This window comes from Pelophylax lessonae (assembly GCF_965119305.1).
Source record: "Pelophylax lessonae genome assembly, chromosome: 9".
NCBI lineage: Eukaryota > Metazoa > Chordata > Amphibia > Anura > Ranidae > Pelophylax > Pelophylax lessonae.
In genome coordinates, this window is record NC_138776.1 from 239,978,376 (window position 1) to 240,003,047 (window position 24,672).

The 24,672-nt window shown below is 48.5% G+C and overlaps 1 protein-coding gene across 1 annotated transcript in view; it reads left to right on the forward strand.

Moving 5' to 3' along the window:
• Positions 1-19,933: 19,933 nt before the first annotated feature.
• The window catches only part of LOC309563342 (uncharacterized protein), a gene marked incomplete at its 3' end in the record, with an annotated part of 39,530 nt that continues 34,791 nt past the window's right edge, over positions 19,934-24,672 (forward strand). Inside the window, exon 1 of the mRNA XM_082267737.1 lies at positions 19,934-20,041. The remainder of the gene's footprint in view (positions 20,042-24,672) is intronic.

Genomic DNA, 24,672 nt, shown 5'->3' on the forward strand with positions numbered 1-24,672 from the left:
CGCTAAGGTGGTTAACCAAGTTTTAATTTCACATTTTATTAAAAGTGAACATGAATAAGTTTAACATCATGAAACATGTACGGTTGTTTGCTTTGTTATAATCTATTCCCATACACACATTGTGAAGGTCTCTTAATCACAAACTTGTCATCTGGGCAATAACAAACTATCTCTGTGGTCTATTCTCTCCCCACTCCTACATCTTCCTGCACAGGCCTCCCAGTGTAAATGCTGCTGAAATTATTATCCGCCCACCACCTATATAGCGGGCTACTTGGTGGGTCAAACTTACCCCATACTTTTTTTTTTTTCCGAGCTGTTTCAGTCCAGCTGGTCTACTTAACCACTTGCCGCCCGCCCGCCGTCATATGACGGCGGGGCGGTGCGGCCATTATCCTGGGAAGACGTCATATGACGTGATCCCAGGAATGCAGGGCAGGCGCGCGATCGCGTGCGCACCGCCCTGCACTGCCGGTGTCGGGGTGTCCCCGGGACACCCCCGTCACCGGTAGAGGGGAAACAGCCAATGGGCGTGGCTGTTTCCCACGTGATCGGCTGTGTTCCAATGACACAGCTGATCACAATGGAGGCGCCCGGGAGATGACCGCGCATGCGCGATCGGGAGCGCGCAGTGCGGTCATGTCGGTGGCACTGTGTTCCGTAGGAACACAGCTGTCACCGGCGGTAGTAAACAGTCACTGACAGTGACTGTTTACTAAGTGATCGGCCGTGAATCCATTCATAGCCGATCACAAAATGTAAACAAAGAGCAGTAACTCACTGTTACTAGCTCTTCTCCCCTCATACAGTTTCCAGTGTGAGGGGAGAAGAGCTAGAAACAGTGAGTTACTGCTCTGTACACCTGTAAAAAGTAAAATCACAGTAAAATCACACTAATAAAAGGTCCCCACACAGTCCTCAGCCCCCCCCCCCCAATGTCACCTGTCACCCAACAGTCACCTCATCAGTGCCCAGAAATTGACACCCATAACGTTCACATGTGAGCGCAGCGATCGCAGGCAGAATCACAGCGATTCTGCCCGCGATCCGGAAATCATTGCAAATTGCGGGACCCCTGTGCGTTGCCCGTTTTTTGCAATAGCACCCCAAACGCTGTGCGACGTTGCCGCCATTTCCGCCTGCCGAATCGCGGTAACATCGCGCAAACATCGCATGACGCCCAAAAAAGGTATAAGAGCTTCTTTGGGGCGTCATGCGTTGTTTGCGTGATGTTACCTTGATTCGGCAGGCGGAAATCGCAGCAACATCGCACAGCGTTTGGGGTGCTATTGCAAATCACAGGCGTCCCACAGTTATTCTGTTCTGTTATTCTGTTATCGCAGTGATTCTGCCCGCGATCGCTACGCTCACATGTGAACGTAGCCTAAAGTTCACCGGTCACCAGAGACTGCCATCAGTACCGCCGTGCACCATCGCCCGTCACCTGTCACCCATCAGTGACCATCGCCCGTCACCTGTCACCCCATCAGTCATCGTCATCTTTCACCCTATCAGTCATCGTCACTTGTCACCCCATCAGTGATCGTCATCTGTCACCCATCAATCATCGTCATCTGTCACCCATCAATCATCGTCACTTGTCACCTCATCAATCATCGTCACCTGTCTCCTCATCAATTATCGTCACCTGTCACCCCATCAGTCATCGTCACCTGTCACCCCATCAGTCATCGTCACCTGTTTGCCATATACATGCAATCACTTACTGACCGCCTAACGACTATATGCTTCGGCCATTAAAAGCTAAATACTGGGGTTATTTTGGAACATTATGGAAAAAAATTGGGCTAAATTTACTGTTTTCTTATTTTTTAGTTAAAAAAAGTGAATTTCTCTTACGTCCTCCGACAGTCGCCGCCCACTTCATATTCGTCACCATTGGGTTATGACTTCCGCTTCATAGGAGTAGCTAGGCAACAGAATATGTTAGTACAAAGACTTTTAACATATCCCCACCCCCAGGGGGTGGTCCCCTCAGTACATAACCCTCCACTTCCTGTATCCAACTCAGTTTCATTTGTCTAGCTGTCAGGAGTGGCTGGATGTTTCTGTGCTGGGGCACCTTGTCTCAGCTTTCTTTCCTTTCTTTGGATTTTTATTTGAGTTTTTCTCTCCTTCTTGTTAGCTGTTTATTTTACCAGCGTTAGTTAGTTCTTCGGAAGAAGAGGATCATGCGGGCTGCGTCTCGGGCTGACCCCCCTGGTAGCAGGTTGTGGGCCAGTGGTTTCTCAGCCCGCCATCGAGCGTTCAGTCAGGTATCGCTCCTGAGTTTTTCTGAACGACCCATCCCTGTTCCGTGCAGGGATACTAGGTGAGGTGGCTACCTCACCGGACGCTGTGTGGTTTCTCAACCCACCCTCTGATGCGTCCTGGATGCGACTCTCCCTGCCTCATGTACAGCGGTTTGTTCGCCTGTGCGGGTCCCCCATGCCATGTACGAGGTAAGTGTATTTATGTGGGGACTTGTCTGTTTGGGGGGTGTCAGTCTGGGACTGTGTTACCTTGCCCTGTGTTCACACTGGTACTGTTTCCCTATCTCTCATATTGCATGCTGTGGGCTGCAGGAGGGGGGGTTGGCTGCACTCTGTGTCAGTTCTGTCTGTGTGAACGGCTGTGTGCTGTGGGGCTTGATTCTGTCATGCTTGGGGCACATTACAGCGCCGCTGCGGCGGTTTACCATGTTCCTTTTTTGGGCAGATGGTGTATTTTATTTCACCCTCATGGGGTGTAGGAGCGGCGGTTTCGGCGCCAAACGGCGCCGTTTTGGCTGCAATCGCTCCGGCCGCATGTTTTACATGCATGGCGGCCATTTTCTTGTAGCCTCCATAGGCTTTAATAGAGCGCCCTGTATGCCAGCATTTCCTTTCCTTCAGAAGCACCGCAGGCAGCAGCAGCAGCACCGATTTCTCCAGGTTCATTTCCCTCTATTCCCTGTATCCTGCCTTGGTATACTTGTCCCTGTGGGGGTCCCTTGTGTGGGGTGTTTGTGTGAGTGGGCTACGATCGCAGCGCTCTTTTAAAGGGGCGGTCACCCATTTATTTTTACTACTGCAGGGGCATGGATTCTCAGGAACTCAAATTTCCTGCCACTTTAGTGGGGAGCCAGGGGACTGCGGTTTCCCCCTCCGGGGGGATTTGGCTGCGATTGTGGCTAGCCTTGCGACTCAGGTGCAAATGCTGGTGGCTGCTCAATCCTCTAAGAGGCCCAGAGTTTCAATTTCCTCTGATTCAGAGGGTGATGGTGATGGGGCTGCTGTGACTGGGGTCTCCTTATCGGGGTCCCGTTCCTCCCTGGACCTTGTGGGGTCAGAGGTGGAGGCTGAGGTAGAGGGGGTTGATAATTCTCCCCCGGGCTCGTCTGAAGAGCTTGCAATCATGGATGCTCTTGTTGCTTCTATCAAGCACACGCTGCGTTTAGAGGAGGAAACATGTCCTCCAGCTGCCTTGGCAGCTTATGGGACGCAAAAAAGGCGCAAAGCATCGCAGATGTTTCCATGCACTGATGATTTTCAACGCGCTGTGAAAGAACAATGGCGTAATATACGCAAGCCTTTTGCTGTACCAAGTAGGTTTAAGCTGCGCTATCCTTTTACGCCCGCTACTGATGAGCGTTGGTGTGTCCCGCCTCCGGTGGACCATGCGATAGCGGTTTTGAACAAATCCACTGCGATTCCGGCTGAAGACACCCCGGTGTTCCGGGATGCCACGGACAAGAGGATGGAGTCCCTTGCCCGTCATACCTATTCTATTATGGGTTCTATGTTGAAGGCCTTATTTGCCTCCCTTATGGCGGCCCAGGCGGTCGCGAGCTGGACGCAGGTGCTTAGGCGTGTCCTGGTGGCTGATTCTGCCCCACAAGCGACTTTGGATATGGTGGATCAAATCCACCAGGGTGTCATGTATTTGTGTGATGCGGACCTAGATATGGTTCCGTTGGCTGCACGTGTACACAGTGTGGCGGTGTTATCTCGCCGCCTGGTTTGGTTGAAGTGTTGGTCTGTGGATCAATCTTCACGTAAAACTTTGGCCAATCTGCCTTTTGATGGTTCTCGCCTTTTTGGCGAATCCCTGGATACCCTAATTAAAGGGATCACGGGTGGTAAGAGCATGCTCTTACCTCAATCCCACAAGCCTAAGACGGCTCCTGGTAAGAAGAATGCTTCCTTTCGGCCCCCTCAGGGGTCCTTTCGTGCCTTTCGGTCGCACTATAGGGGCAAGCCGTCCAAGGGTCAAGGCTCCCACAAGAAGCCATGGGCAGGTAAGCAAAAGTCTGGCCAATCCGGGTCTGCGGCCCACAACAGTGCGGCCTGAAGGGGTGCCCTCACCCGAATCAGGGGTGGGGGGACGCTTGCTCGGTTTCTATCAGCCATGGCTGGCCCGAATTAGGGACAGGTGGGTTCAGGAAATTGTTCGATCTGGTTACAAGATCGAGTTTCTCTCTCGGCCGGAGAGCAGGTTCTTTCCCTCAAATCTTCTGTTGTCCCCGGAGCGTTTGCGGGACCTGCATCTAGCGGTGCAGGACCTGAGGGCTCAGGGGGTGGTGGTCCCGGTGCCTCATCGGGACAGATTTCGAGGGTTCTATTCCAATCTGTTCACCGTGCCCAGGAAGGAGGGCAAGGTGCGTCCGATTCTGGACTTGAAGGCGCTGAACCGCTTGTGCGGGTGCGCAAGTTCCGCATGGAGTCCCTGCGGTCGGTGGTGGCTGCCCTGGTTCCGGGGGAGTTCATGGCTTCCATCGACTTGAAGGATGCGTATCTTCACATCCCGATTTTCGAGGGTCATCAGAGGTACCTTCGATTCGCCATAGCGGAGGATCATTACCAATTTGTGGCGTTGCCGTTTGGTCTCGCCTCGGCTCCGAGGGTGTTCACCAAGGTGCTGGCACCGGTCCTGGCCTTATTGAGAGCCCAGGGCATTTCGGTTCTGGGGTATCTAGACGATATTCTGGTTCGGTCGGCGACCAACCAGGGTCTGGAGACAGATCTGTCCGTCACGTTGCAGACTCTGCAGGAGTTTGGTTGGACGATCAATTTTCCAAAGTCAACGTTGCGCCCATCGGTTCGTATTCCTTACCTGGGTATGATTCTGGACTCTGTCCAGGCGAAGGTCTTCCTGCCGGAAGAAAAACTCACGACTCTTCAGGAGACGGTCAGGTCCCTCAGGGACGTTCCGTCCTCGTCCATTAGGACGTGCATGCGGTGTCTGGGATTGATGGTCTCGGCTTTCGAGGCGATTCCCTTCGCCCAGTTTCACACACGGGATCTCCAAGCGGAGATATTGTCCAAGTGGGACGGGCGTCCGCAGTCTCTGGATCTTCAGATGGCTTTGAGTTCTCAGACCAGGAGGAGTCTTCTGTGGTGGCTTCAGTCCCCCTCAGTATCGGGGGGCAAGTCTTTTCGTCCCCTTTCATGGACGGTGATCACCACGGACGCCAGCCTGTCGGGCTGGGGTGGTGTTCTGGGCGTTCTATCCGCCCAGGGTGTTTGGTCGACGGAGGAATCCTCCCTTCCGATCAATGTTCTGGAACTGCGAGCGATACTCCTCTGTCTCCGTCGCTGGACGGACAGTCTTCGCGGCTGTCCGGTTCGGGTGCAGACGGACAATGCCACGGCGGTGGCTTACATCAATCACCAAGGGGGCACCAGGAGTGCCCGGGCGGCTCAAGAAGTGGCCGCGATTCTGGCTTGGGCCGAGGCGCATGTCCCGGCGATATCGGCAGTTCACATTCCGGGGGTGGACAATTGGCAGGCGGATTATCTGAGCCGCCAGACCCTGGACCAGGGGGAATGGTCCCTTCACCCGGAGGTCTTCCAGATGTTGTGCGCGAGGTGGGGTCTTCCGGAGGTAGACCTATTCGCGTCTCGTCTGAACAACAAAGTACCACGGTTCGTGGCAAGGACGCGCGATCCTCGGGCGGACGCGTCGGACGCGTTGGTTGCCCCGTGGCATCAGTACCAACTGATGTATGCGTTTCCGCCGATTCAATTGCTGTCCAGGTTTCTTCGCAGATTGCACGCGGAACCGACCGCGGTGATTCTTGTAGCACCGGACTGGCCTCGCCGGTCCTGGTACGCAGACCTCGTAAATCTGGCAATCGACGCCCCGTGGCGTCTACCTCTTCGAGAAGATCTTCTGTCGCAAGGACCGATCTTCCATCCTGCTTTACAGTCGCTGGCTTTGACGGCCTGGCTGTTGAGACCGAGGTCCTGAAGAACAGGGGTCTTTCCCCTGAGGTCATTCACACCTTAATTAATGCGAGGAAGTCTTCCTCAGGGAAGGTCTATTACCGTACTTGGAAGGCATATTTTGCCTGGTGCGAATCCAGGGGTTTCTCTCCTGACACTTATTCGGTGTCTAGAGTGTTGTCCTTCCTTCAGGCGGGTGTTGACCAGCGTCTGGCGCTGGCTACGATCAAGGGTCAGGTGTCTGCCTTGGCCGTTCTTTTTCAACGTCCTGTGGCATCTAACGCCTTGGTCAGCACTTTTGTGCAGGGGGTACGCCATCTGCTCCCTCCTAGGAGGGACCCTCTACCTCCTCGGGACTTGAATCTAGTCCTATCAGTATTGCAGTGTGCTCCTTTTGAAAAGATTAGGGAGATTTCGCTGCCTCTGTTGTCCAAGAAGGTCGCCTTTTTGGTGGCTATCACCTCGGCTCGTCGAGTGTCGGAGCTGGCAGCTTTGTCCTGCAAGTCTCCGTATCTGGTCGTGCATTTGGACAAGGTGGTCTTGCGACCTAACCCTTCTTTTCTTCCAAAGAGGGTTTCGGATTTTCATCTCAATGAGGACATTGTCCTACCTTCGCTCTGCGCGAAGCCGAAGCATCCGACGGAGGTGCTGCTTCACTCCTTGGATGTTGTCCGAGCGATTAGAGTCTACCTCAAATCGACTGCGTCTTTTCGCAAGTCGGATGCCTTGTTTGTTCTTCCGGAAGGTCCTCGGAAGGGCATGGCGGCGTCGGCTTCTACCATCGCCAAATGGATCAGACAGACTGTTGAACAGGCCTATGCTTTGAAGGGGAAAGTTCCCCCTGTACCTGTGAAGGCGCACTCTACCAGATCTCTGAGTACGTCTTGGGCCTGTCGTCATGGGGCCTCTGTGGCCCAGGTGTGTAAGGCGGCGACTTGGTCGACCGTTCACACTTTCACAAAATTCTACAGAGTAGATGTTCAGGCATCGGCTGATGCTTCCTTTGGCCGCAAGGTTCTTAGTGCGGCAGTTCCCTAGAGCCCTTGTTATGGGTTCTTTGGCTGTTTGGGATATTTTTTTTTTTCCCTGGGTTTCTTGCTCCCGTTGAGCGAGTATTTTTTTCTCATGCCCAACTGGTTTCCTTCCTTTGGTAAGGTTCCTTTCTCTGATGGGGAGACGGCGTTGTCTTGGGCGCGGCTGCGTTCTTCCCACCCCTCATGTTTACACTGCTTTGGGACGTCCCAATGGTGACGAATATGAAGTGGGCGGCGACTGTCGGAGGACGTAAGAGAAAACTGCATTTTTGCAAAATCTTACCTGTAAAATTCCTTTCTCTGAGTCCTCCGACAGTCGCCGCCCCCGCCCCTCTTTTGGGGTTTTTGATGTACTCTCTACTGCTATTCCACTGAAACTGAGTTGGATACAGGAAGTGGAGGGTTATGTACTGAGGGGACCACCCCCTGGGGGTGGGGATATGTTAAAAGTCTTTGTACTAACATATTCTGTTGCCTAGCTACTCCTATGAAGCGGAAGTCATAACCCAATGGTGACGAATATGAAGTGGGCGGCGACTGTCGGAGGACTCAGAGAAAGGAATTTTACAGGTAAGATTTTACAAAAATTCCGTTTTTTTTCAAAACAAAATCGCATTTGGAAGACTGCTGCGCAAATATGGTGTGATAAAAAATATTGCAACGATCTCCATTTTATTCTCTAGGGTCTCTGCTAAAAAAAAATATATAATGTTTGGGGGTTCCAAGTAGTTTTCTAGCAAAAAAAATGATTTTAGCTTGTAAACACCAAGTGTCAAAAATAGGCCCAGTCTTAAAGTGGATAAATGGACAACTTTGTGTAAAACGCTACTTGAATGTTAGGCCTATGTATGTGGCCAGGCTGTGAAAAAGTGTTACACATGTGGTATCGCCATACTCAGGAGGAATAGCAGAATGTATTTTGGGGTGCAATTTTTGCTATGTACATGCTATGTGTTAGAAATATTGCATAAATGGACAGCTTTGTGTAAAAAAAGTGTTTTCATTTTCTTTCCACATTTTCCAAAAACTTGTGGAAAAAAATGACATATTCAAAAGACTCATTATGCCTCAAAAATTATACGTTGGGCTGTTTGCTTTCCAAAATGGGGTAATTTTATGGTGGTTTCCATTGTCCTGGTGCTCCAGGGCCTTCAAAAGTGCGATAGGTTGTCAGGAAATTATATGTGTAATTTGTGCTCCTAGAATGCCGGACGGTGCTACTTGGATGTTAGGCCTCTGTATGTGGCCAGGCTGTGAAAAAGTCTCACACATGTGGTATCGCCATACTCAGGAGGAGTAGTAGAATGTGTTTTGGGGTGTAGTTGCAAGCATACATGTGCTGTGTGAGAGAAATAACCTGTTAATACGGCAATTTGTAAAAAAAAAAAAAAAAATCTTCATTTTGCAAAGCATTGTGGGAAAAAATTACAACTTCAAAAAACTCACCATGCCCCTTATTAAATACCTTGGAATGTCTACTTTCCAAAAAGGGGTCATTTGGGGGGTATTTGTACTTTCCTGACTTTTTAGTGTCTCAAGAAATGAGATAGGCCTTCAGTACATCAGGTGTGATCAATTTTCAATGATTCGCACCATAGCTTGTGGACTCTATAACTTTCACGAAGACCAAATAATATACACTTATTTGGGTTTTTTTTTTTTACCAAAGATAAGTAGCAGTATAAATTTTGGCCAAAATTTGTGAAGAAAAATTACTAATTTGCAAAATTTTATGACAGAAACAAAGAAAAATGCGTTTTTTTACGATATTTTCAGTCTTTTTTTATTTATAGCACAAAAAATAAAAAACCCAGTATTGATCAAATACCATCAAAAGAAAGCTCTATTTGTGTGAAAAAAAGGACACAATTTTTGTATGGATACAGTGTTGCATGACTGAGTAATTCTCAGTCAAAGTGTGAGAGCGCTGAAAGCTGAAAATCGGTCTGGGCAGGAAGGGGGTGAAAGTGCACTGTAGGCAAGTGGTTAAAGATGGTGGCCATAACTCTGTGTGCCTTAGCCCTGCCACTCACCCACTATGTGCAACTGATGGCAAAACAAAAGACAGCCCTGGGCCCGCCCCCTTCCTCCACACTGACCTTCCCAAGATGTCGGCGTCAGGTACCCAGTGCCATTACCGCGTCGCTGTGCCATGGATGCCGTTGGTGCATCCAAGCTGAGTGCACCAACATATTCCTCACCCAGCCCACCAACCTCTACATCCCAGCTCTCAACCCCCAAGTCCCGACCCCCAGCTGCCTTCAAGTCCCCCATCAACACTGCAGGATGAGCATATATACCACTAGCCCTAGGGGAAAATAGCACTGTGAAGTAAAGAATAGACAGAGGAGCATGGGACTGAGCCAGAACTAACCCAGAGGACAGGAAGGAAGAGAAAAAAAAAAGGACATAAAGAAAAGGGGAGGTAGGAGAGGGTTTCCTGATCTCTCAGCTGTCTTCTTTTTCGCTCCCTTCTTCTGACCACCATTGATCCACACATTCACCCCATGCAGGTATCTCTTGCTGTTCCAAAGGCCAACCAGGTAACATGGAGCTCAACCAAGAACAACTGGTTATACTGCCCCCTACAGGAGTAGGACACTAGGCAGGGAAAAAATCTTTACCACACCGATGGGGCAGTCTCAAGGGGTATACTCCCACTTCCTGCTATAGGCACTCAGTTTTGTTGCAAGCAGTGTCAGAAGAAATATAACCTAACTCCATAGAGGGGTGGGTGATGTGTCCGTCAATGAACATCAGAGAAATGGATTTTACGGTAAGACAAAAATCCAATTTTCTCTTTTGTTCATTGACGGACACAGCTCCAGATCTTCTTGACCAATGGGACGTCCCAAAGCAGTGTCAAACATGAGGGGTGGGGAAAAACACAGCAAAAAAAAACAAAAAAACATTATTCCCAAAGGCTAAACATAGCCAACCAGGTAACATGGAGTCAACCAAGAACTGGAGCTCACCTGAAAACATACACCCTCAAAGAGGACTAAACCTCTCAAACAACAGCCTGCAAAACCTTGCGGTCAAAAGCAGCATTCGCAGATGCCAGCACATCCACTTTGTAAAATTTTGTGAAAGTGTGCACAGACGACCAGGCGGCCACCTTGCAAACCTGCACCACTGACACCTGATGGCGGAAGGCCCAGGAGGCACTCATCACTCATGTAAAATGTGCCTCAACAGGGAAAGGAGGAGCAAACTCCGACACCCTGCATTGCAGAGGTAATAGCCACCAAGAAGGCTACCTTCTGGGACAATGTAAGCAGAGGAATCTTGTGAATATTTTCGAAAGGTGGCTTATAAAGAACAGACAGCACCAAATTGAGGTCCCACGGAGATAACTGAGACCGCACTGGGGGGAGTTAGGTGGCGAACCCCCTGGACAAAAGGTGTGAATCAGAGAATGCGTAGCCAAAGGGCATTGAAAGAAAATCGCCATGGCCGAAACCTGGCCCTTAATGATACCCAAAGCCACACGCTGATCCACACCTCTTTGGAGGAACGCCAAGATTCGAGCCACTGAAAAAGAACAGGGAGAAACCCCCAGAGACTCTCACTACGCAATGTACGACTTCCAGACGCAATGATAAATCTTCCTAGAGGTAGATTTTCTAGCTTTCAACAGTGTGGGAATCACGATTCAGCACCTGGCTTTCAATAGCCAAGCCAGTGACTGTAAAGCAGGATGGAGGATTGGCCCTTGAGCCAATAGATCCTTTCTGAGAGGAAGTCTCCAAGGGACATCAGAGACCAGCCGTACTAGATCTGAGCACCAAAATCGGCAAGGCCAGTCTGGGGCCACTAGGATGGCCTGAATACCTTTTGCTTTGATTATTCTCAGAAGTCTCGGCAGAAGTTTTAGGGGGGGGGGGGCTAATGTCAAACGATACTGGCCCCGAGGGGCCACCAGTGCATTCTGTGGCGTTGGCCAAAGGTTCCTGAGACCTTTCCACTAACCTCTGTACTTTCCTGTTGAGACGAGAGGCCAACAGGTCCACCTCAGGAGTTCCCCACCGAGGACACAGCTGATGAAACACCTCCAGATGAAGAGACCATTCTACCTGGTCCAACGCCTGCCGACTGAGGTAATCTGGCTTACAATTTTCCACCCCTGGAATAGGCACAGCACAGGTAAGCTGAAGAAACGCTGGTGTTCGGCACATACTGGAATGTGCAAGTAAGCAACTCTGATGATGATTGAGGCTTAAGAATCCCCCTGATATATGGATGCCACCACTGTGCGAATGGACTCCATTGGGAATTTCTGTACCCGCACAAAGCGGTTCAAGGCCTTGAGGTCCAGGATTGGACAAACTTTGCCTTCCTTCCTGGGAACTGTAAATAGGTTTGAATAAAAACCCTGAAAACGTTCTGATTCTATCCCTTGTAGAGGCAAATCTTGCACCGCCCCGAGGAGACCTTGCAGGCGATCTGGTGACAAACGCAGGTTGGAAGGAAAGAAGCTTGTCGAAGGTGAAGACCAAAACTCGATCTTGTAGCTGGACTGAATCAGCTCCTAGACCCACGAGAAGCAAAGACATCCCCCCACCCCAGATACGGATGAGGGCACCCCTTCAGGCAGAAGAGGGTTTGTCTGCGGGTCTGGAAAGACCCGCTCTCAGTCTTACCAGACCCTCTTGAAATCCACCTGAGGGGGATCCAACAGATTTGGATCCCTTTTCCTGAGAAACGAAAAAGCTGATTATGAGCCGAGAAGAAAGGGCCATGTCTAAGACGAGACTCTTTGCTCCTGGTAGCCTGCAGGAGAAGAGTACTCTTTTCCCCATAAGACTCTAGATGATTTTATCCATGGAAGACCCGAACATGCAATCTCCTACAAAGGGGAGATCGGACAGGACCTTCTTGGAAGCCTGGTCCGCAGACCAGTATTTCAGACATATCATGTGCCTAAGGATCACTGCTGTCACGGACACCCTGGAGACTGAGTCGCATCCAGAGAGGCATCACGGATAAACTGACCCCTAGACCAACTGGTCCGCCAGCTCCACAAGGTTAGGAGGGATCTGTTCCCCTTCCTTCGTTAAGGTCTTGAATACCAAAGTCATGGAATACCAAAGTCATGGTAAAACACTGATCTAAGGACTGAACTGCCAATGGTAAACACGCGTCGGACCAAAGTTTAGGCTCTCCTTGTCAAAAGAGTCCTCCACGGGGAGAAGGGTGGATTTATTTAACCTGGAAACCTGAGAGTCCACCACAGGTGGGACGGTCAGCTTTTTAAAACAGGGACTCTTCAAAGGGATACCTTCTAGCGAAACGATTAGGCACCGCAACAGTGCATTTAGGGAAACCCGACTGACTCGCGAACAATTTTGTCAAAATAGGCAGGAATGGGGAAGACCTTTTGTTGCTTTTGAGGATCTGCGGGTACCCAAATGTATTGGCGCCTCCGACGCAGTTGCGCCCTCCATTTTTAAAGTTTTCCACATTGATGCAATCAGTGCATCCACCAGCGCCTTTTCATGCGTGGCTGTAGTGGAAGAAGAATAATCCTCACTATCACAGCACTCAGGGTATGTGGACGCAGACCCAGTAGGGAGACTTATGTTTGCAGTGGCCAAATCAACCTCAGAATCTGAAGAGACAGAGGACACAGGTGAAGGCAGAGGGCACTTTTTGCCGGACCATATCTACTTTGGACACTAAGGACTCTCAGACTGCGGTCATTACAGACAAAGCGGACTGGGACCCCGAGGGCGCCACAGCCTCAGAGGGGATCAGGTGGTGAAACATGCTCCAGGGACTCCATGGGTTAACCTGGGGAACCACACCAGCAATAAGAGAAACACTGCTAAGTAACCCCCCCCCCACCCGCCACGCTAGCAGAACCACAGCTCCCAGCCGCTGCTATAGCAGAGAGAGGGAGAGCTGTAAGACACCCACAGGGACTCACCACCACCGGTCAGGCACAGAGCAGAGAACCAGATGCTGCATACTATGCGGCAATCAGAGAGAAAGAGGAAGTCCAGGAGTCAGCACTAGAGGCCCACCACCAAAATCACCGCTTATAAGGCTCCAAAAACATGCCCGCTGCTCTATTCAATGGCAAACTACAAGAAAATGGTCGCTGGACTACACAAACATGGCCACCGAATATACAGCAAGCCATCCACAACAAAAGGGCAGGCCCACGTGGCTCCAGGGACCTCCAAGAATATTTAGGGCAGCAAGGAGGGTCCCTGGCGGGAGCCCCTGTTGTGGAATTTTTCCTCAGGTACAAAATACCGGTTAGTGATACCAAATCAGAAATATGTAACTATATATATATATATATATATATATATATATATATATAGTGAGATCAAATAAGACTCAAAAAGGTTGAATCAAAATGACCTAATTTATTACAGCGTGTTGGAGTTTAAATATACCATATGATGTATAAAAAGTAGGTTGTATTATCATCTGACGTATCCATTATTGTCCAATCAGGATTAGCAATTTATTATGGTAAGCATAGGGTTAAAACGTCTATACTGTGATTCTTGTCAGGGAGTTTCCAAGGGACTTTTGTTTCAGATATAAATTCTTCTGTAGTCAAGATGCCCAGACGGAGTTCCTCTTTATGAGAGTTAGGGAGTTTTGGAAGTAGCGGAAATATCTCAGCTTATCAGATATATTTTTAGCTTTGGAAAGCTCATGAAACATGTTAAGAGAATCAGAAGAGAGACAAGAGAATAATATCTTCGCAGACATTTTGTTTAATCAGCCATCTTGCCACCTCACCCCCAACCAGAACCACCCCCCCCTCCCCAAAAACCCATCACCCGCTCGACACCCCCAAATGGAGTTTACAGCGTGCACAGCTAGACGCCCCCCCCCCCCCCAGCGTGCACGGATAGAGACGTCCTCCCCCCCAGCGTGCACGGCTAGAGACGTCCCCCCCAGCGTGCACGGCTAGACGTCCCACTCCCCCCAGCGTGCACGGCTAGAGATGTCCCCCCCAGCGTGCATGGCCAGACACCCCTCCCCCCCAGCGTGCGTGGCTAGAGACGCCCCCCCCCCAGCGTGCACGGCTAGAGACGCCCCCCCTCCAGCGTGCACGGCTAGAGACATCCCCCCAGCGTGCACAGCTAGAGACGCCCCCCCCCCCAGCGTGCACAGCTAGAGATGTCCCCCCCAGCGTGCATGGCCAGACTCCCCTCCCCCCAGCGTGCGTGGCTAGATAGAGATGCCCCCCCCAGCGTGCGTGGCTAGAGATGCCCCCCCCAGCGTGCGTGGCTAGAGACGCCCCCCCCAGCGTGCACGGCTAGAGACGTCCCCCCCCCCCAGCGTGCACGGCTAGAGACGCCCCCCCCCAGCGTGCAGCTAGAGACGCCCCCCTCAGCGTGCACAGCTAGAGATGTCCCCCCCAGCGTGCATGGCCAGACACCCCTCCCCCCCAGCGTGCGTGGCTAGAGACACCCCCCCTCCAGCGTGCACGGCTAGAGACATCCCCCCCCCAGCGTGCACGGCTAGAGACGTCCCCCCCCCCAGCGTGCACGGCTAGAGACGTCCCCCCCCCCCAGCGTGCACGGCTAGAGACGTCCCCCCCCCCCAGCGTGCACGGCTAGAGACGTCCCCCCCCCCAGCGTGCACGGCTAGAGACGTCCCCCCCCCCCAGCGTGCACGGCTAGAGACGTCCCCCCCCCAGCGTGCACGGCTAGAGACGCCCCCCCCCCAGTGTGCAGGCAGTCCTACTCCTTTGCAGAGATTACAGAAGTTCTAGCAGTAAAACCCCCTGCACACACCTGTCTTACTGAGCAGCCACATGGCTGTGCCCAGTTCCTATCTACTTCCTGTATTTCTCTGTACCATGTGACCAAACAGTCACATGGTCTGCTGACACCACCAGGGATCCTTCTACTGAGCAGGAAATAGCCGCTACCCTGACAGAAAACCCCCTTCTCCATCTCCCATAATAACTCTCCCCATCTCATTTGCAGCTGTCAGCGCCACCGTCAAAGTTGTCAGCGAAGGTCCGTGGTGCGCATGCGCGGAGGGCTCCACCGCTCACATGTGATGAACTCCAGCTGTCTCAGAAGCAGTGCGGTGTCCGTCTTCTCCGGTCAGTCTCCCCGACATACATACATTACCCCTCCGGTAAGTTGCAGCATCTTCTGCAGCTTTGCACACTTTTTTTTTTCTAACGGTGAGGGACACGCAGGTTTATTTGTCGGAGTTTGGGAGAAGGTGGCAGCCATTTTCTTGTAGCCTCTGTGGGTAACTTTTGTATTCCTATTTCTAGGGGTTAACATTGTGTGCTGATAACTTTGTGGATTTATTCCCTGTAATGATATGATGCAGTGCATTCTTATTTCATTTGCCTTTTAGTCATCCCTTTTTTTTTTACAGCGTTCCATGCAAACCACATGGGGGATTTTCCTTCCATTTGCTCTCCAAACAAAGTTCCTGGGTGTATTTGAGGTCAGAAGTTAGCCCCTCCCCCCGGTGATCAGTCTCAGGTGAGTGATTTATTGTAGGGGGGGGGGGAGGAGTCGCATGCTCACCCATAAGTACCTACCTGGACTTCCAGAGAACAGATATCACTATATACAGCAAGGTTACTCCACATGGTGGAATTTACAGCCCACTCCTAAAATGCAGACAGCGGCGCCGAGCCGGTGTTCTATCAGAATACCGTTACCCATCAGAAAATGCAAACAAAATTGCTTATTGCGCATGCCCTATGCGTTCCAACATGGCCGCTATGCGTTTCAACATATTTCTTAAACTGACAGAACACGAAGGCGGCAGCGGACATCTTTTTACACCCAGGCAAGTCTTAAAGCGGAGTTCCGGGGCAAAACATTTTTTATGGGATAAAAATCCTCTGGCCGGCGGCACGCCTCTCATTGATGTCACTACTACGACTATGTGAATGAACTAACACACCGGGCGAGCGGCGGCTAATATCTACTGTATAACTAAGTGAGCCTTTCACTTCCCTGTCAGGTGGGTATCTCTGCTGAGAGGGAAGTGAAGGGCTCACTTAATTATAGGTATTAGCCGCCGCTCGCCCGGTGTGTTTATTCACACAGTCGTAGTGGTGACATCAATGAAAATCCCCCTAGGACAGTCAGGACGAGTGCATTTAATCACTTGCCGACCGCTCACTGGAGCTCTACTGCGGCACAGTGGCTCGTTCCCGTCCAGCGACGTCGCTGGACTCCTCCCCTTGTGGGCGGCGCACGCGCGCCGCCGGAGGCTCGCTCCCGCTGTATTCAGTCACAGCGGGAGTCGGGCCAGGAGAGGAGCAGCGGTGATCACCGCCGCTCTTCCCCGATCGTCGGGGAATCGAGTGTGGAGATCCGCCCGCTTGTGTAAACAAAGCGGGCGGATCTCCTAAGTGACAGATTGCAGGGTTCAGCATAGCTGAACCTGCGATCTTGTCCCTGTGTCACTCAGTCACCTCCCCCCCCCCACACGTCAGTAAGCACCAGGCATACATTAACCCCTCCCTCTCCAATAAAATTAACCCCTTCCCTGCCAGTGTCATTTTTACAGTAACAGTGCATATGTATAGCACTGATTACTGTAGTAATGTCACTGGTACCCCCAAAAGTGTCAAAAATGTCAGTCAAGGGTCCGATCTGTCCGCCGCAATGTCACAGTCCCGCAAAAAAAATCGCAGATCGCCGCCATTACTCGTTAAAAAAAAAAAAACACCAAAAATAACAGAAATATTTCCCTTAGTTAGTAAACGCAATAGCTTTTGCGCAAACCAATCAAAATACGCTTATTGTGATTTTTATTTTTTTTTACCAAACATAGGTAGCAGGAAACAAATTGGCCAAAAATGTAAAAAAAAAATTAGATTTTTACATTTTTTTTTGGGGGGGGGGGGGGATTTCATATAAAAAAATGTGAAAAATATTGTTATTTTTTTCAAAATTTACGCTATTTTTTTGTTTATAGAAAAAGTAAGTGTATGAAGTGTATTAAAAAGTAAAAATCGCACAGGTGATCAAATACCCCCAAAAGAAAGCTCTGTTTGTGGGTAAAAAAAGGACGTAAATTTTGTTTGGGTACAGCGTCGCACGACCGCACAATTGTCAGTTAAAGTCGCACAGTGCCGAAAGTGGCCTGGACGTAAGACAGCAAAATCCTCCGGTGGTAAAGTGGTTAAACTGACAGAACACGAAGGCGGCAGCGGACATCTTTTTACACCCAGGCAAGTCTTAAAGCGGAGTTCCGGGGCAAAACATTTTTTATGGGATAAAAATCCTCTGGCTGGCGGCACGCCTCTCATTGATGTCAGTACTACGACTATGTGAATGAACTAACACACTGGGCGAGCGGCGGCTAATAGCTATAACTAAGTGAGCCCTTCACTTCCCTGTCAGGCGGGTATCTCTGCTGAGAGGGAAGTGAAGGGCTCACTTAGTTATAGCTATGTGCTATGCTAACTCCTGTGACTTTTTTTTTTTTTTATGGAGAGGAACTATAAATCCCAGCATTCCCTTTCAGACTTAGCTCAGCTATCTCCTGCCTGTGTTTTGCCCATTAAACAGTGCATAGAGATGCTCACAACTGTACATATACTGTGGGGGATAGCACTGTGCACGGGTTTTTATCTGCCAAAAGCTCCAACTGTGTGGACCCGCAGGCGCATGCGCAGTAGCATTGAATTGTGCTGCTGAGTACTCCATGCACTGCGTTGGAGTTCTCTGTGCGAGGGCTTTGTCTTTTGCGCAGTAGCAGCAGCTTGCCAAGATCTCCGACCGGAAGTGACGTGGGTTGGCGATCTCGGCAAGTTGGAACTTTCGGCAGAACACCGGCATTATGTCACAAATTTCTTCTGAATTAAATCGGAACTAGACCTTTCCTCTTGGCAGCAGCGTTTTGGCAGAAAAAAAAACGCTTGACGCCTCCAAATGTGTGTAACGTGTTAAGGCGCGTCAAGCGTTTCAGTGGTAATTAATTTAATTGGCCAGAATATTAATTTATTCTGGTCACTGAAATTCATGCTTCAAGGATAAGTCCAGGCAAAACCTAACTAACGCTAAACCTGCTCATTGCCACATTCTAAACCTAATCTATCTAACCCTGAAAAGCAAAAATCACTGTGCTTGCCTATTCTGCAGCCGATCCGGTCTCCAGCGACGGAAGCTCTGTGCAGGAGAGGACGGACAACGGCTGTGAAATGAATGGGAAGTGACGTCACCCATAGAGTTACTATGGGGCTTCCGTTGTTGAGTTCCTCTCCTGCACCCGCCTCCACGTTGAAGCCGCCGCTGACAGCTCAGTGTGGGACCGGATCGGCTGCAGAATAGGCAAGTACAATGATTTTTGCTTTACAGGGTTAGATAGATTAGGGTTAGAATGTGGCACAGAGCAGGTTTTGCCTGGACTTATCCTTTACCCACTTCCATACCGGGCACTTTCACCCCTTTCCTGCCCAGGCCAATTTTCTGCTTTCAGCACTGTCACACTTTGAATGACAATTGCGCGGTCATGCAACACTGTACCCAAACTACATTTTTTTTTCTTTTTTTTTTGAGACAGAGCTTTCTTTTGCTGGTTTTTAATACGATTTTATTTTTGGTAAACATACGATAAAAGATCAAAAATTTTGAAAAAAAAAAGAAAAAGTTTTGTTTTTGCTTTTAAAATGTTGTAAATAAGTAATTTTTCTTCACTGATGTGCGCTGATGAGATTACACTGACAGGCACTGATAGACGGCACTCAAGGGCAATAATGGGCACTGATAGACAGCACTGAAAGGCATCACTGATCTGCAACACTGATGAGCACTGATGATGAGGCACTAATATGCAGCACTGATGGGCATCACTGATTGGCATCATGGATGGGCACTGATATGGCTGCACTGATATGGACACTGATAGATGGCACTGATGAGGCTACACTGATGGGCACGAATATGCAGCACTGATGGGCACTAATAGATGGCACTGAAAGGCGGCACTGATGGGCATTACTGTTGAGACTGCACTGATAATCATTGCACTGATTATCAGTGCAGATGTCCCCACTGAGAAAAGCCACTTATCGGCTCTCGTCCCCTCACATGCTGAGGAGAGGAATGCCGATTAACGGCACTTCCTTTTTACATTTTTTTGATTGGACACAGCTGATCACATGGTAAAGAGCCTACATCATAGGCTCTTTACCGTGATAAGTAAAGTGGTGTGTCTGAGCGACACACCGCACCACGGATCGCCGCAGTGTGCACCCCTGGGGGGCGCTCACGAGCGGCCATTCTGAGGGAAGTCATATGACGTCTACTCAGAACAATGAAACCCCCGCCCGGCTGTCGATCTGCTGGAGGCCGGGGGAACTGGTTATGCGCTAAACGCACCTAGTGTTAAGTGTTCGTTTACACTTGATTCAAAATGTGACATTAGACACACTTTTTATAAAGCATTCTAATGGCCAATTAAAGCGCCCGTCATTAAATAATGGTTAACTTCCAGTCCTGTTCACACTGTTGTGTTTGCTTTGCTTCAAAATTATACTCTGTAGCTTTCTTGGCGCTTCAAAGCATCTTCAAAGTCTCCATCGAAGTCTATGACAACGCTTACTTACAGCATTTGCTTCACTTTGTTTTGGAGGTATTGCAGGAATGAGATATTCCAGAAAAGACATCCTCAGTCACTTCTGATTCATGAATATACCTGTATGTTCTGGGAGAGTCTGGTGCAGAAGTCACATCTGGTGTGCAGTGAGGAGCAGCAGGAAAGTGAGCGGGGTCTGGACTGGAGAGAAGGAGCTAGCAGACACCACACATAGTGTGCAACATGGAAACGCTATAGCAGAAGGTAAGAGAAGACTGAGTGACAGAGGATCAGCAGAGCTGGGGGACCAGAGCAGGAGAAACTAGCAATGTCACATGTGGTTAGCAGAGTGGGAGTAATATAGCAGGGACCAGAGAGAGAAGAGGATCAGAAACCAGAGGATCAGCACAGCTAAGGGTGACTACTGAGTGGGGGGATCAGCAGAGCTGGGGGGACTACTGAGCGGGGGATCATCAGAGCTGGAGTTTACTACTAAGCGAGCAACCAGCAGAGCTGGGGTTTACTACGGAGTGGTAGAGCTGCACAATTCTGGATAACATCAGAATCACAATTTTTTTGCTTAGAATAAAGATCACAATTCTCGGCGTAACTTCTTTTACATTATACAAAAAAATTGGGCTAACATTACTGTTTTTTTTTTTAATTCATTGAAGTGTATTTATTCCCCAAAAATGCGTTTGAAAGACCACTGCGCAATTACAGTGTCACAAAAAATATTGAAACGACCGTTATTTTATTCTCTAGGGTCTCTGCTAAAAAATATATATACAGTAAAACCTTGGATTGAGAGAGTGTTTTGCAAGACAAGCAAATTTGTTTTATAAATTTTGACTGGATAAACAAGCGATGTCTTGATATACAAGTAACGTCCTGTCACAACAGAGTATAAACAGAAATCACTTCACTGGGTATATGTGTGGGTTTACATCACTTCACTGGGTATATGTGAGGGTTAGGAAGCAGGAAAGTGTAGCCGCTCAGGTGTATGTCTGATAACCTGGTGCAGGTCGGAGCCGTAATCCGGAAGCTTGCAAAATGTGAGAGGATTGACCGCACTCTGGTAGAGATATTTCTTGAAATCAAAGATGTTTCCTTTATTGTTCCAATAAAATCAAGTGACAGACAGTGTACAAGCAGACAAGGTTGACGCGTTTCACGACATTACCAGTAGCTTACTCATAACCACACTGTGAGGGTTTACATCACTTCACTGAGTATATGTGTGGGTTTAAATCACTACACTGGGTATATGTGAGGGTTTACATCACTTTACTGGGTATATGTCAGGGTTTACATCACTTCACTGGGTATATGTGAGGGTTTACATCACTTCACTGGGTATATGTGCTGGTTTACATCACTTCACTGGGTATATGTGAGGGTTTACATCACTTCACTGGGTATATGTGAGTGTTTACATAATTTCACTGGGTATATGTGCAGGTTTACATCACTTCACTGGGTATATGTGCGGGTTTACATCACTTCACTGGGTATATGTGAGGGTTTTACATAATTTCACTGGGTATATGTGCGGGTTTACATCACTTCACTGGGTATATGTGCGGGTTTACATCACTTCACTGGGTATATGTGCGGGTTTACATCAATTCACTGGGTATATGTGCGGGTTTACATCACTTCACTGGGTATATGGTATATGTGAGGGTTTACATCACTTCACTGGGTATATGTGCGGGTTTACATCAATTCACTGGGTATATGTGCGGGTTTACATCAATTCACTGGGTATATGTGCGGGTTTACATCACTTCACTGGGTATATGGTATATGTGAGGGTTTACATCACTTCACTGGGTATATGTGCGGGTTTACATCACTTCACTGGGTATATGTGCGGGCTTACATCACTTCACTGGGTATATGTGCGGGTTTACATCATTTAACTGGGTATATGTGCGGGTTTACATCAATTCACTGGGTATATGTGCGGGTTTACATCAATTCACTGGGTATATGTGCGGGTTTACATCACTTCACTGGGTATATGGTATATGTGAGGGTTTACATCACTTCATTGGGTATATGTGCGGGTTTACATCACTTCACTGGGTATATGTGCGGGCTTACATCACTTCACTGGGTATATGTGCGGGTTTACATCATTTAACTGGGTATATGTGCGGGTTTACATCAATTCACTGGGTATATGTGCGGGTTTACATCAATTCACTGGGTATATGTGCGGGTTTACATCACTTCACTGGGTATATGTGAGGATTTACATCACTTCACTGGGTATATGTGCGGGTTTACATCACTTCACTGGGTATATGTGCGGGCTTACATCACTTCACTGGGTATATGTGCGGGTTTACATCATTTAACTGGGTATATGTGCGGGTTTACATCAATTCACTGGGTATATGTGAGGGTTTACATCACTTCACTGGGTATATGTGAGGGTTTACATCACTTCACTGAGTATATGTGCGGGTTTACATCATTTCACTGGGTATATGTGCAGGTTTACATCACTTCACTGGGTATATGTGCTGGTTTACATCACTTCACTGGGTATATGAGAGGGTTTACATCACTTCACTGGGTATATGTGCGGGTTTACATCATTTAACTGGGTATATGTGCGGGTTTACATCATTTCACTGGGTATATGTGCAGGTTTACATCACTTCACTGGGTATATGTGAGGGTTTACATCACTTCACTGGGTATACGTGCTGGTTTACATCACTTCACTGGGTATATGAGAGGGTTTACATCACTTCACTGGGTATATGTGCAGGTTTACATCACTTCACTGGGTATATGTGAGGGTTTACATCACTTCACTGGGTATACGTGCTGGTTTACATCACTTCACTGGGTATATGAGAGGGTTTACATCACTTCACTGGGTATATGTGCGGGTTTACATCATTTAACTGGGTATATGTGCGGGTTTACATCATTTAACTGGGTATATGTGCGGGTTTACATCATTTAACTGGGTATATGTGCGGGTTTACATCATTTCACTGGGTATATGTGCAGGTTTACATCACTTCACTGGGTATATGTGCTGGTTTACATCACTTCACTGGGTATATGTGCTGGTTTACATCACTTCACTGGGTATATGTGAGGGTTTACATCATTTCACTGGGTATATGTGCTGGTTTACATCACTTCACTGGGTATATGTGCGGGTTTACATCAATTCACTGGGTATATGTGCAGGTTTACATCACTTCACTGGGTATATGTGCGGGTTTACATAACTTCACTGGGTATATGTGAAGGTTTACATCCACTTTAATTATCAATCAGCTGTTGCACCTGCAGGGCTCTAATTGGGAAAGCCGCTGTTCCTGCATCCTTTTTGATTTCCAATTGGGAGTATCTCACCAAAAGGACATTTTTGTTGCAGGGGATGCCTGAAATCTGACTTGCATCTTTGGCTGGCCATACATGGGTCGAATTTCGAAAGCATTTTCTTTCGAAAATCTCATCTAAGAAATTTCGTTCGAATTTCGCACCATTAGTGGGCCGCTGCAAGAGCCAATATTCGTGCAGTCATCGAATTTGAGTGATCGGCATGTTGGAAAAACAAACAATTTTCAAAATCAATGAAGGGAGAATCGTGCGAGAAATGCGCATGAGTGCAAGAAAAGAAAATTCCCCGCAAGGAAAAGAAGATTCCCAGCCACGAAAATTCTTTTCTGTAGCAATTGAAATTGAAGGCTTGGTTGGTCGAATTTCGAAATCAGTGGTGGCACAAAAACGCACAAAATTTCTGATTTTCGAAAGCATATTCTTTCGAAATTCGACCCATGTATGGCCAGCCTTCTGGGAAAATTGGTGAGCCTATCACACAAGCAGGAAATGTTTCTGGGGGGCGTTCTGTACATATCCAGGCGGCCATATTGCATTGCATTTTCAGAAAATTCAGAAAATTACAGAGCTGCAGATTGAAAAGGAAAGGTAATTTTTAATAACATTTAATTACAATATGACTTGTTTTGCAATTTGATACAATATATATATATATATATATATATATATATATAATATATAATTCTCCCCCCCCCCCCCCATGATAGTGAAGTTCTCCTTTAACCACTTGCCGACCGCCGCACGACTATCTACGTCGGCGGTCAGCCCCTCACAGGCAAAGTGACGTAGGGCTACGTCACTAGCTTGTGAGGGTCTAGGGAGCGAGCGCGCGCCGCCGGAGGCGCGCTCCCGCGTGGTCACGGACCCCCCCCCCGCGCGCGTGTGACCGGCGGACCCGATGTCCGCCTGCCACTCTGCGATCGGCGGGGGAGAGGGAGAATGTCAGGCAGCTTGTGTAAACAAGCCACCTGTCATTCTCCCCTCTGTATGAGAGATGATCATACGGATCTACTATGTAGATCCGTTGATCACTCTGCATACAGCTGAAGCCACAGCCAATCACAGTAAGAATCACGCCCCTAGGGGGACACACAGCCCCTCCCTCTCAAATAAAGTTAACCCCTTCACTACTAGTGTATTTTTACAGTAACAGTGCATATATATAGCACTGATTACTGTAGAAATGTCACTGGTAACCCCAAAAATGTCAGTCAAGGGTCCGATCTGTCCGCCGCAATGTCGCAGTACCGCAAAAAAAAATCGCAGATCGCCGCCATTACGAGTTAAAAAAAAAAACAACAAAAATGACAAAAATCTTTCCCTTTGTTAGTAAACGCAATAACTTTTGCACAAACCAATCAAAATACGCTTTTTGCGATTTTTTTTTTTTTTTTTTTTTTTTTTTTTTTTTTTTTTTTTTTTTTTTTTACCAAACATAGGTAGCATAAAACAAATTGGCCGAAAATGTTAAAAAATTTTGATTTTTACATTTTTTTTTGGGGGGGAATTTCATATAA